Here is a 14038-nt window from a genome sequence, read left to right as displayed (position 1 = left end):
TAAGGTTTGAGCAACTCTCCAGTCTTCCATGCAGTTACTCACTGATCCAAGGTTTCTTCCATCTTTTGGCTCCTCCATCTTAATACATGGTCTTTTTTACAGGTGTTTAAACTACCTTGGCCCAGAAGTCATTTACATTGCTTTTGTTTATAGTACCTTGTCTGAGTCTGGTCACGTGGTCCCAATCCAAGCGCAAGGCAGGCTGGGAAAGTAGGGAAGTACAAAGATCATTTGGTCAGTATTAGCTGTCCCCGCCATATCACAGTAATAAAAGCAATATGGAAGAGATAAATAGATAAATGAAAAGACATAGAGACAGATGTAAGTAAATATAGAAACCTAATATAGTATAAAATTGGCACCACAAATCAATGGAGAAAGGACGAAGAGTTTAGTACATTATATTGGGAAGACTGGCTCACTATTTGAAGAAAAATAAAACTGGACTCCTGACTAGCACCAAATATAAATCTGGACACCAGAGGATGAAAGAACTAAATATGAAAGTTAAAATTATGAAGTTAACAGAAGATAATAGAGAAGCATATCTTTGTGGCCTCGAATTGGATAACAGTGTCTTAAACAGAACCTGGGAACTATATACCATATGGCAAAAAAGATTAATAGATTTGATTACATTAAAATGAGAATTTCAATAAAGGACACTATGAACAATGTTAATAGATAACAGATGAAAAAAACATATTTGCAATATGTTAAACTAACAGAGAATTAGTATCCAGCATACATAAAGTACTCCCGCAAATCCAAACGAAAAGGACAGGAACACACCACCCTAAATTTGCAAAATATATAAAAAGTACAATCAGATAAGAGGAAAACCAAAATACTTAGAAATACACGGAGGGTTGCTTGGGTGACTCGGTTAAGTGTCTGACTCTTGATTTAGGCTCAGGTCATGATCTCAGGGTTGATGAGATTGAGCCCTGAGTTGGGCTCTGCACTAACGTTGTGGAGCCTGCTTGAGATTTTCTCTTTCTCCCTCTCTCTCTCTGCCCCTTCACTGCTTGCTCTGTCCCTTTCTCAAAATAAATAAATAAACATTAAAAAAAATACATGAAGAGATGTTCAAACTCATTATTAACCAGATAATTGCTGATTACAATACAATTAGAAATGTATTTACACCTATTTGTCTGGCAATTAGAAAGCTGAGACATACCAATTGTTAGTAAGTGTCCAGAAATATAGGAACTTCAACACATACAGCTGATTAGATTTTAGACTGGAGCTGCTAATCCAAAAAACAGTCTGGCAGTACTTAATTAAAATAATTATATATATTTCCTATGGCCCAAACCTCCATTTATTTTACATATATTCCAGAACACATCTCACATAGGCATGTAAGGGAACATGTATGATGACATTCATCACAGCGTTTGAGGTAGTAGGAAATCGGAAGCAGTCTAGATTTTGTTTCTAGGAAACTGAAGTAGATTAGAGTAGATGAACACTGTGGTATATCAAACAACAATTAAAAACTCCAGATTAGGGAAACCTGGATGACTCAGTCGGTTAAGTGTCTGACTTGGGCTCAGGTCATGATTTCATGGTTTGTGAGTTCGAGCCATTTCGGGCTCAGTGATGTCAACTCAGGTCCTCTGCCCCCCTGTTTCTCTGCCCCTCGCCCGCTCACTCTGTCTGTCAGAAATGAATAAACATTAAAAAGAAAAAGACTACAGATTAGATGTACACAGAGTAACATGTAACATATTTTTTAAAATACTGCTGAGTGGGGAAAAGAAACAATGAGAACCACAGTACCATACCGTTATCTAAATTAAAATATCAGAGTCAATCTCCTGAGCAGACGGGGACAGGCCCTGAGCTGGGGTGGCATGTATCCCAAAGGGACCTGGGCCATGCAGGGGAGAGCGACCTCCTGTGCTCCTGATGACCATCCCTCCTTGGCAGTGATGGGGTCCAGACCCATACCCCATCTCTCCTCTCTGTTTTACATGAACATGAGGAGCAGCAGTTTTTTTTATTTATTTGGTCCAAAATCACATGTAGGATTTGGGAATGTGGATTTTTAAACAATTTGTTTTCTTTGGTTTAATGGAGGATATACAGACCAACCAGAACCAAGTGCCAAGAGGGCAGGAAATGGTCTGGTGGTGCCGCCTGGTCTGCATGCTTGTGTACAGCTTGGGCTGGACTGTGCAGCTGGTGGTCATGGGCAGAGTTAGGGGGTGATCTTTGCTCAGCTGATAACTGCCATGCACTGTACCACACATGTCCCCAGAGCCTTGTGGAACCATACACATTCAGGGCATTTCTCCCTCCAACCAGGGCTTGTCTCCCAACTGACTGGCCTAGTCTCCTCCAGGTATGGTTCCCACCTCCAGGGTCCCCCTCCCAGCCTGAGTCCTGCCTCCAAAATCTGGAAGAAGCCCCCTATAGGGTCTGGCTGAGCTCCCACCTTTTCCCTCCCTGGTCCCTTTCCTTTCCTGTCCAACCCCCAGTTGGGGTTGCTGCCTGGACTAACCACGTGTGGAACCAGGACATCCTAGTAGGCAGCCTTTGTCACCTGCTGCCCCAGGGGTGCTCTAACAGCTCTCCTTCTCCCCGGATCAGCCCTGGCTCCCTGCCTCCCCTCAGCCTGCCATGGGGACCCATCAGCCTGGCCCCACTCCGTGGAACCCAAAGTCTTACTGTAGATAACTCCAGGTGACATTTCGATATTTATAGCAGTGTTTAAACCCCACGTGTTTTACACAGAGAACCACTCTCTCCAACCCCTGACCTTTTCCCACCCAATAAAAGGTTTTCAGAATCCTTAAGTTTTCTGGGGCAGGTGGAAACAGGATCATGGATTGTGTGTCGGCTGCAGCAATGATTACAATAAGCAGCAATGGGGAGGAAACACAACATTTGTTTAAAAATCATTTTTAAAAAAGATCTATAAAACAATTTTTAAAGATGTTTGTGATTTGTTGACCTTGCTGTAGATGCCATGTTACCAATGATTTCCTGTGGTGGGGGCTTGTCATTGTTTACTCATTTATTTACCAACTTCTGGCCTAAGCATGACAGTGGGCACTATACCCCTGCCCCAAGTTCTGGCAGGGCTCAGCACTCAAGCTCTGTGATATAATTTGGCAGGGACCTGTTCCTTACACATTTACAGTTACCTCATTTTTCCCATTATGTATTTGAGATAATGTTAATATACAAAGAAAAAATGATTCTTAAAGCTTAAGTGTGTTTTTTTCCATTCTGTGGGATTCACATTAGCTTATGGCATTTAACATAACTAGTATGTTGTATTTTATATGTGTATTTACTGATTGACATTTTGACAGATTTTTACGTTTTAAAAGTGAAAGTTGCTAGTTCTGCTTGACCAAGTAGTACAATCATAATTTTTTATATATTGTTGCTAATTTCAGAGGGATATTCACTAATAAATGTATGATGTATAGCAATTATTCCCCCCAAAATAAAAATAAATAAAAATTCATGCATATAAAATAATTTGAGTTTTAAAAGAAGTCAAACAAAAATATGCACATCAAATATATTAGGTCAGTAGTCTCCAGAGTGGAGGATGGAAGTGAGGAATAGAGATAAAAGGAAACAAAGTAGTAAATGAATGAATAAAGAGGGAAAGATTTTGATTAGACCAATGCAGATAGCATGGTATGAAGGAAGGAATATAGGAATATAGTTAGTATAATCCTCATCATCTGAAGTCTAAAAAAATAAATAAGGAAAGAAATCCATTAATGTCATAGTAGCTTAAAAAGCTACAACTGTTGTAACAAAAGACTCAATAGTATGCCTTTTTAGAAAATTATTTCCCACTCACAAAAGAGTCTCAAGTTAATGTTCCAGATCAGTAGTGAGTTTTTGCTGCAAATGCCTATTCAGGGTCCCAGGCTCATTCCATCTTATTATACTCCACTCTCTACTAGGTACTCAGCATTCTCTCCATTCATCTGGTAGATAGGAAAAAAACAGCACAGAACAGGCATGCAGTTTTATGAGAGAAAATTTGGAAATGACATACATCACTTCTGCAACTCATTGGTCTAAACTCAGTCTTATGGCCACATTCATTCATAAGGGACAACTGATCATTGTCATCTAGTTGGGTGCCCAGGAGGAAGCAGACAGCATGGTTAAAGGGGAGCACTAACAAACCCTTGCCACAATGGATAAGAGCTTTGTAAAAGGAATTATAAAATGTCATTAAAAGATATTAGTCATTCAGGATGATGGTCACATGGCCTGCTTTTCCTGACTCTGGGTAACTTTCTTTCAAATGTCTTCAGACTCATTGATACCTTTCTCAGGGCTAGCCTGATCCCCAGGCCCCTCCCTCAACCTTCAATCTTACAGGAAGTAATATTTTCCATTTCCTCAGCCACCATGTCCATCCACTAAAATGGGAATGTGGGTGGGCAGGAATTGGGATTAGAGAGTGGGCAAGAGGTCAGCAGTAGAGACAGGGAGTAAACATGAGATTTTTATTTCCTCATATTTTCCAGTACTATTGCAGCCTTTAAAAATAAGCACCAACATGCAATCATTTTCACCATCAGAAAAAAGGCAATGAAATTATTTTCACTGAAAAATCAACAAGAAATCAATATGAAGAAAAATCTGTCATGAAAATATTTTCCAGCCTAAGAGGGAGGCATAGTCCAACTAATATTACAATTGTATAATTTTTCTATGTAAGAAGTGTTAATAAACATGCTAAGATATTTAATAAGTTTTTAGACTGAATCCTTTTGAACAATGAGATTCAGCTCTGGGCAAAGGGAAGAGCTGTGAGACTGAGGCAGCTCAGAGTGTGGAGTGTGAGGGATGCAGAGATGGTTTGATCCTTCCTGTCCCGTCAAGAGTGAGAGAAGGTGCTGTCCCCTGGCCCCTTCCTATATTCCAGAGCCTTTCATTATTTGCATTCAGGTAACTGACTCTGCTGCTGGCTCCAAGGAATTACATGAACAAGTGATGAAGGTGGTGACCTAAGTAAATGCCTTTTGGCCCTCTCCATCCCTCTCCCAGATTCCGATAGAGATAATTCAGTCCCAGCATAGATGGGTGCATTGTTCCTACCAATGGAAACCAGAATGAGATTCTTCCTATGCCTCTACAGCTGAGGGTTTCCATGAAGCCTAAAGAAGTGATTGCTGTGGGGCAATCCCCAAAAACCCACTTGTTCTCAGTCCTTATTCATGATACCTAAGTAGAAGCTGCCCTGAATCATTTCTTCTGCATCCCACCTAGCCTGAGGAGTGCAGTCTGGCAGGTCTTTCATCCCCAAACTCGAGAGAACCCAGGAGGAGCCTAGCCGTGCTGCAAGTTTTCTGCCTGCAAGTCCACCTCCTACCTGGTGGCCCCTAAGCCAGGCTTAAGCTAGTATCCAAGGAATTCTCACCCACTGACCATACTGATTAACCTAGATAGACCAAGTGTTCTTAGCCAAGTAAAAGCACCCGGAAAGTATATGCAAGATTGTGTGTTGGGAGTGAAAGGAGGGTGTATGTGGATTTTTCAGGAGAGAGAATATAATTACCAACACATTGTTAATGGTAAGTATGACCCTCAAAGGTATTAGGAATCAAAATAAATAGAAGGTATGTTTATATTTTTTTCTAAATGGGATGATTTTTACTTTCTTTTAATAATGAAATTAATACAGTAATTGTGAAAATATTCTAAAATGCAGAAATGTATTCATTTATTCATTTAATAAGTCTTTATTTAGTGCCTATACAAGTTACTGAGAATACAATGGTAAGAAAAACAGACTAGGCCTTTGCACTCATGAAGCTCACAGACTAGTGGAGGATATACATAAACCAAATAATCACACAAGTGTATGTATAATTATAATTTCATAGAAGTACAGAGAAGGAATAGAACACAGACATAGAAAAGTATACACCAGGGGCACCTGGGTGGCTCAGTCAGTTAAGCGTCTGACTTTGGCTCAGGTCATAATTTCGCGGTTTGTGGGTTCGAGCCCCGCATCAGACTCTGGGTTGACAGCTCAGAGCCTGGAGCCTGCTTCAGATTCTATCTCCATCTCTCTCTGCCCCTTCCCCACTCGCGCTCTGTCTCTCTCTCTCTTAAATATAAATAAAACATTAAAAAATTAAAAAAAAAATAAAAGTACATACCAGAAGATCAAGACACACTCTGAGGCAGTAGATATGGGAAAAATTCCCTAAGGAAGGGAATTTGAGTTGAAATAAGGAAAAGTATAGTCAACTAGGCAAAAAAGACAATATAAATGTCTTGTAATCTCACTGCTACATAATACCATAGCTAACACATTGTGGTAATCCTTCTAGCTATTTTATTATTCATATACAAATCTGTATGTACATATATGTGCATATATTTTTATGTAATTGCGATAAAGCCTAGTCTACAAATTCAAGTATTTAAGACATCTGACTTTTATTTTCTATAGCAATACTCATAATTTCCTTTTTGTCTTCTCAGTACATGGGGGTGACCAAAATGGTATCAGTTCAAGATCTTCTATTTCCTCTATGGTTGTGTCTAAGTTCAAGGATACTTATAGAGTGCCTTAGAATTATTGAAAGGAAAGACACCATGTGGTTCTGGTGTCATCTACAAAATTTACCATTCTCATTCCTTCCTTGTGGCCCCTTTGGACATGATGGCTCTCTATTTGCTTCTGTGCCATCCTTGATTGATCAAGACTTTCTCTGCTGCTTCCTACGTTTGCTATGCTGGGACATAAAAAGCTTGATAAGACCCTATACTATCTGGATTGAAGTAATATAAAGCAGCCACCTCCACCACCACCCCAGATGTCTCTTAAGAGACATGACCATAAGTCATATATACAATTCAATCCAACAAACCTATTTTAGAAGCTTCCAGTCAATGGCAGACTGAACTGACTCAGAAAACTTCCCTCTTCCCACTTGAAACTCACAGAAATAATAGAATATGCATCCCCTCTAAAAATAGTAATATAGTCAAGCTCATAATCATGAAACAGAAATCCCCAAGAATCAGAAATAACTAACAACATTGAGCGGGAGATGAAGACAAACAGATGGATATTGGTTTGAAGGTCTGGGAACCAGGATTTTAATTCCGCATAATGACAGAAGACAATGCTTCTAGGCAGTGGAAGGTAGGAAGCTGGTACTGAGCTACTGTCTAAACCCAGACCCCACAGAAGCACAACCAGTACATGAAAATGATGACTAAAAAACCTTTCCTCACAGCAAAAATATGGCTTTGCTTATCTTTTATGTGAGGGTGTGGGTAGATAAAGAGCCCCCTGGGAGCAATCAGAACCTAGGCCAACTCCACCCATCAGTATGGGACTGAATTCAGTTCCTACATTTTAGATAACCCAAAGGATACAAACCAACAAAAAAATAATCTGGAACTGGTGAAATGTGTATGGCACTGGCAGAGGTTAAACTCAAAAGCAAAGAGATAATTAAGACATCAAAACAGAGATCTCAAAAAATTACCTGAAATGAGCCCAAAAAGATGAAGTGGTACAAAATATAAATGAGACGTTAGACTACATGGCAGAAAGAATGTAAAGTATTCAAATATGTCTAGAATAATTTCCAAAAAGAGAAACTAGAGACAATGAGGAAAAGGCAGTCTTTGAAGAGACTGTGGCACAACTGAAGTAAGACATGAATACTCATATTGAACACACTGAGTCTTCAGCAGGCTGAATACAAATAAAACTGTAACCAGGTACATCTTTGTCCAGAGTACCAACTATACCTAGTATGATATTTTCATGTGTTTGGGCCTTGGGAAATCACAAATCCCTTCCATAAACCTTTCTTGAAAAGAGGAATGAGGAAAATGGAAAAGTAAGAAATATTGTGGAAGAGAAAAACAAGAACATAAGTTTATATCTGAAACATAATAATCTATCATATATGCATACATGTAAAATGTATATATTTATAACCTCCAGTGAAATATTAAATCTCTGCATTGAAAATAAATAAGAAACCATCTTCAAGGAAAGGGAGAAATGGCACTCTTTTTCCAGGATTTCAGTAAGTGAGCACTTGGAAATGTTCAATAGTTTTCAGTATCTGTCACCTCATCCCTTAGTAAATAATTGTATTATTTTCTTCTTTCTTACTCTTCAGAGGTTCCCCTTGGAGACATAAGCAAGATGAGCCCATTGGGAAATGGTATCAGCTATTGGTCAATCCATGGTCTCTATGAAACTTATTTGCTTACAGTCTGTTTTCTCCTAGACACTAAATTCTGAGCCCAGCTCTTTTAAAGTACAGCTAATCAAAGCACAATACAATAGTTGTATTTTAGTGTACTAATAGAACACTGTGTTAATTTGATACATTGCAGATGTGCAAGGGATTGGGTAGACAGAGTAAGAGAACAGATAAATTATGGGTAACAGTCTAAAGATACTTTATGAAAAATATTCAATCTACTATTAGGTAGGCATCACTAGGTATGTCTAAGAAACAGTGTTTGAAGAAAATGTGACTATGGTGAAGAATAAACACAGAATCATAAAATTGATTTCAATAAAATTTCAGTCATATCTCAGTCCTGCCTCCAAGGGATAGCTCCCAGAAGACCTTTCTTGGAGTTTTTCATTCTCCAAATTTCTCCAGTCCCTTGTATTACTTCCATAAGTGACTATTCATATCCATTGTCTGTGCACTGCAAAATTTAAAATATGTCCCACCGAAATAGAACTATTGAAGGAGTCAGAGATAATCTTTAGCAAAATAAATAATAACAGCACTGAAAGGATTATAATTAAAGCAAGAAAAATAATTTCTGGGATTAAAAAGCAAAATTTTCAGAGATGCCTGGGTGGCTCAGTCAGTTAAGCATCTGACTCTTAATATCAGCTCAGGTCATGTCCTCACAGCTCATGAGATCAAGCCCCATGTCTGGCTTCACACTGGCAGGGTGGAGTCTGCTTGGGATTCTCTCTCCCTCTCTCTCTGCCCCTCCCCTGCTTGCACACACATGCTCTAGCTCTTTCACTCTCTCTCTCAAAATAAATAAATAAATAAATAAATAAATAAATAAATAAATAAATATTTTTTAAAAATTTAAACACTACTTTCAAGTTTAAAAACTCAGATTAAATGAAGGAGGAAATATATTTTAAAAATGAGACAATTTATAAGCACACCCTCTTATCTTAACAAAATAAAATCAGAAATAAATAATAAAAGATCACCATAAATGTAACTGCCTGATTAGATAGTTCTCTAAAATAACTAGTGGGTCAAAGCAGAAATTAAAACTAAAGTTGTAAGCTATATGGAAAGCAAAGAATACATCATATCAAAGCCTATGGAGCATGACTAAAGCCGTACTCCATGAAAAATAAAGTCTTAATTACCATTATGATTCAAGAAGACCATATAAAGGGAAATAAGCACTCTTCTTGAAGAATTACATAAAGATAAATACAACAAAACATATCCAAAACTACAAGAAATTATAAAAGTTAAAGATAAAAATATGACCAAGATAAACAATTGTAAAAGTGAAAAATCCAAAACTGACTCTTTGAAAAGACCAATAAAATAGACTCTTCATGAGTACAACTAAGTGAAAACAGAGGGGAAGCAAAAGTATACACATTATGAAGAATAATGGGTTTAACTATATAAATGTGATTAAAAATTATAATTTTATATACATATCTGACATCAAATTAAAAACTCTAGAGATAATGGGTGATTTCCTAATAGAAATTACCAACAGTAACTCAAGAAACAGAGGATTTGAGTAGAGAAATTACTAGAGATTGGAAATGTGATTATAGATCTACCACTAAAAAAGTAACCAGAATCAAATGATTTCACAGTTCAGTTCTATCTAACCTTTAAAGAAGAGATAATATCCATGTTACTCAATCTCTACTAGAAAAGAATAAAAAAATTGAAAATTCACTAAAGAATTTTATAAAGCTAGCAACCCTAAAACCAAAATCTGTTAAAAATAGTACATAAAAGAGAATTATAAAAAATACTAATAATAAATATGAAATCAAAATATTAACAAATTATAAAACATATAAACAAATAGAGCCCAGAAGGTTGGCAAGAAAAAGCTATATCATGATTTAATAGGGATTGATCCACAAAGGCAAAAATGTCAAAATTAAGAATTCTACCAATATAATTAATTTCATAAAAATATTAAAGGAGAGGGGCGCCTGGGTGGCGCAGTCGGTTAAGCGTCCGACTTCAGCCAGGTCAGGATCTCGCGGTCCGTGAGTTTGAGCCCCGCATCAGGCTCTGGGCTGATGGCTCAGAGCCTGGAGCCTATTTCCGATTCTGTGTCTCCCTCTCTCTCTGCCCCTCCCCCGTTCATGCTCTTTCTCTCTCTGTCCCAAAAATAAATAAAAACGTTGAAAAAAAATTTTTTTAAATATTAAAGGAGAAAAAGTATGCTTCTTTCAATAGATATTGAAAAGTGATTGGGGAAAAAATCAGCATATACTCCTAATGGATACCAACAGGAACAGAAGGGAATAACTTAAATATTAAAAGCGCTTTTTACCAACAATCAATAGTAATCCTCATTCTAAACATGAAATGTCAGAGTCATTTCCACTAAATGGGAATAAATCAAGGTTATCCACAATCTTTATTTTTATTCAACAGTATCTTTGGAGATTAAAGCTACTGCAATAAGATAAGAAAATAAATCATTAGTATAAAATTGGGAAAGTTAAAACTAATTTCAATTTACAATAGATATGATTGTGTTTGTCTAAAACACAAAGGACTATTTAAAACGTACAAAGTTAATAAGCACATTTGAAGAAGTGGTGCAACATAAGATAATACAAAAAAAATAGCTTTCATCTATTCCAGCAAATTTTCAGGGAGTATGACGAGACCATGTGCTAACATTATTTTCTTATTTCTTTTGCTTAAAAGGATATATTGTTGGTGAAAGGAGTAACATCTATTAAATTCATCCACAGAAGGTTTTCATCAATTGCTACTTCAGCCAACTGTGTTGGTGTCAATGTCCCACTGGTATCTACTTCATTTTTTATTACATTTTTTATTTGTACTCAAGTGTGTTTTATAAACGTAAATCTCTATCTATTCCAGATTTTATAAGAATATTACTTTATCTTGTTAGTGTCCACCAAAATGTCCTAATTCATAGTGTTCAAGCTCTCTAGATCTAACAGTTCGTTCCATGTTTCAAAAAGATCAGTTTCTTATCTTTGGTTCCAAGGTAAATATAACAATATATAACAACTCTCCTCCTTGGAAGATTGAATTAGTTAGCATATTTTCAAATTATCAGATACACTGATTAGTTCATCCACTGTCATGTGTCCCAAGACAATATTAAGATTGCTTTGAGTGAAGTGTTGTCATACTCACAAAGTCATCTGCTAGACTGCCTTTTACAAATTCTTATGGCATGCTCATACCCCAAAGCACACTGTATTTATCTTTCTGGTGTTTTAAATGTCTTCATAATAGACCCATAACACAATGAATTACTAATTTCACAACCCAGTACTATTAACTTCATCTTTAATAAAAGCGGCTCTATTAATACAGGAATTCACCAACTGTCCTCGGTATATCATACTTCAGAGATAGCAAAAAGAACAATAATGTTTCCATTTACAGAGAACAATAACATTTTGTACATAGCCTATGACTGATAACATATGAAAAATTCTGCCAAAAAGTGGAGGAAACTATGGCATATTCAATGTCTGGGGCTGGGAAAAAGAAGTAAAATTACTTCTCTATTTCATACCACTCATAAAAATACATACCAGAAAGATTAAACACACACACACAATTTTTTTAAGTTTGAAGAAAATATAAAAAAATTATTTTAAAACTGTGGGGTGGGAAAAGTCTGCCTCAGCACGATCCCAAAACTAGAGACCCTAAAGGGAAAGGTTGAGTGATAGGACTACCTAAAAATGTAGATCATCTACACAGAAGGACAACATGAACAAAGTTAAATGAAGTAAGAGATGCATGGAAAGATACACATGATTTGTTTTAAGTGAAATAAAAGTTGCAAAACAGAACAATGGACTATCAGTTCATTTTCTGATAAAAATGTGAATACATATATCATTTATGTTTCTATATGCATAAAACATATTAGACTTGTAATAGTAGCTAACTGTAATGATGGGTAAGAAAAAGGCAGTTTTATGTTTCACTTTATATGTTTATCTGTTTTAATTTTTAATAAGCATGAGTTATTTCTATGGTTTAATAAAATAAAATAAAGAAGATTAAAAATGAGTTCATTGTGAAAAATAACTTCTCAGAGTTCTGGTAATTCGCAAATCTGTCTCAAAGTGGTAGTCAAATGCCCAGTTGGATGCATAATGTTGTCCACCAATGCAAAGCCTATACTATGGCCTTCTTCCCCAGACACTAATTTTCTCTGGGTTGAAACAAATCTGGGACATCTATTAGTAGTTTAAGAACAGCTTAAAAACATTCCAGGGTGTTATTAACATCTTAATACTTCCCCAATTATAAACATATCCACCTAAACAAACATAATCATATATGTGATATACATTTATAGACATTCAAAGTTATGATATTCATGAATAAGGATTTAAGCTTTATATTGGAAGAAAATCAAACAGAATTTATTGAATTTTCACAGATGACATGGTGCAATTTAACAATTCCATTTTTGGGCTGTAAATTACATGGGTCAGTTTAACAAGAGGTGAAGACTGATGATGTTAAATAGTAGTTGATTATAATGAATCATTGTCCAAATCAGTTTGAATGGATTTACAATTTATAAAATATTTTAAATACTGGTGGTTTCATTCATTCTTGCCTAAATTCCACTTTTCTAATATCAAAATGAGAATCCTTTTAGCTCATTTTAAATGATAAAAGAAAGTAAAAATTAAAATTTTTGCTTTATGAATCAATTTCATAAAGTAAAAATTAAAATTTTTGCTTTATGAATCAATTTCATTATGTCTGCATTTTCACTGCAGTTTATTGAACGAAAGCCACAAAAATTAGCATGAACATAGTTAAATCACATTTCAGTGAACAGAAGACTGAAATGGAAATGGAAAAAAATAATTAAAGAGCTGACAATTAATTTTGCTTGGGTTTCAGAAAAATTTAATAACAAATTATCATTACTCATCAAACAAAAATAATCCAGAAAAGAGAGACACTAATCAACATGTAGGGAAGAATGTATTGCACCAATACCAGTTTCCTCCTGCTATAAAAGTATACATCTCTCAAACTCTGTATGAAAGCTAATTGATAATATATCTTTATAGTCATAGTATATCTTTTATAGTCATAAAACTGCCATCCACTCATACTCTGCCTCTGTCAAAGGGGTATCCAAACAGACAAAATTTAGATTTGTGTCCAGGAAGAAATATACTCTAACTATTGAATATAAGTATTTGATTTCAGTAACAAGTCAATCCCCACAGCAGACATGGATGTACCAGGTTCTTCTGCTTTGATGGCACCAACATTTAGCTAACATCAATTTGTCCTGATTCCCTGAGAACTAAATAATCATTTGATGATAATTCGGTTTCTAATGTAGACTGATTTCAGGGACAGAATGTTCTGAGCTCCAAACACTAAGAATCTGGTCTACTTGGTAACTATTTTTCTTACAGTAACATAAATTATCACTATATATATATATATATATATATATATATATATATATATATATATATAATGGAATATTACCCAGCCATAAAAAAGAATGAAATCTTGTCATTTTCAACGACGTGGATTGAGCTAGAGTGTATTATGCTAAGAGAAATAAGTCAATCAGAGAAAGACAAATACCATATTATTCCACTCATATGTGGAATTTAAGAAACAAAACAGATGAACCTAGGGGAAGAGGGGAAAAAGAGAAGGAGGGAAAACTATAAGAGACTTTCAACTATAGAGAACAAACTGAGGGTTGATGGAGGGGAGGTGGGCAGCGGATGAGCTAAATGGGTGATGGGTATTGAGCAGGG

This window comes from Acinonyx jubatus, chromosome X (assembly GCF_027475565.1).
Source record: "Acinonyx jubatus isolate Ajub_Pintada_27869175 chromosome X, VMU_Ajub_asm_v1.0, whole genome shotgun sequence".
NCBI lineage: Eukaryota > Metazoa > Chordata > Mammalia > Carnivora > Felidae > Acinonyx > Acinonyx jubatus.
The sequence above is the reverse complement of the archived record's forward strand: the minus strand, read 5'-3'. Positions refer to the sequence as shown.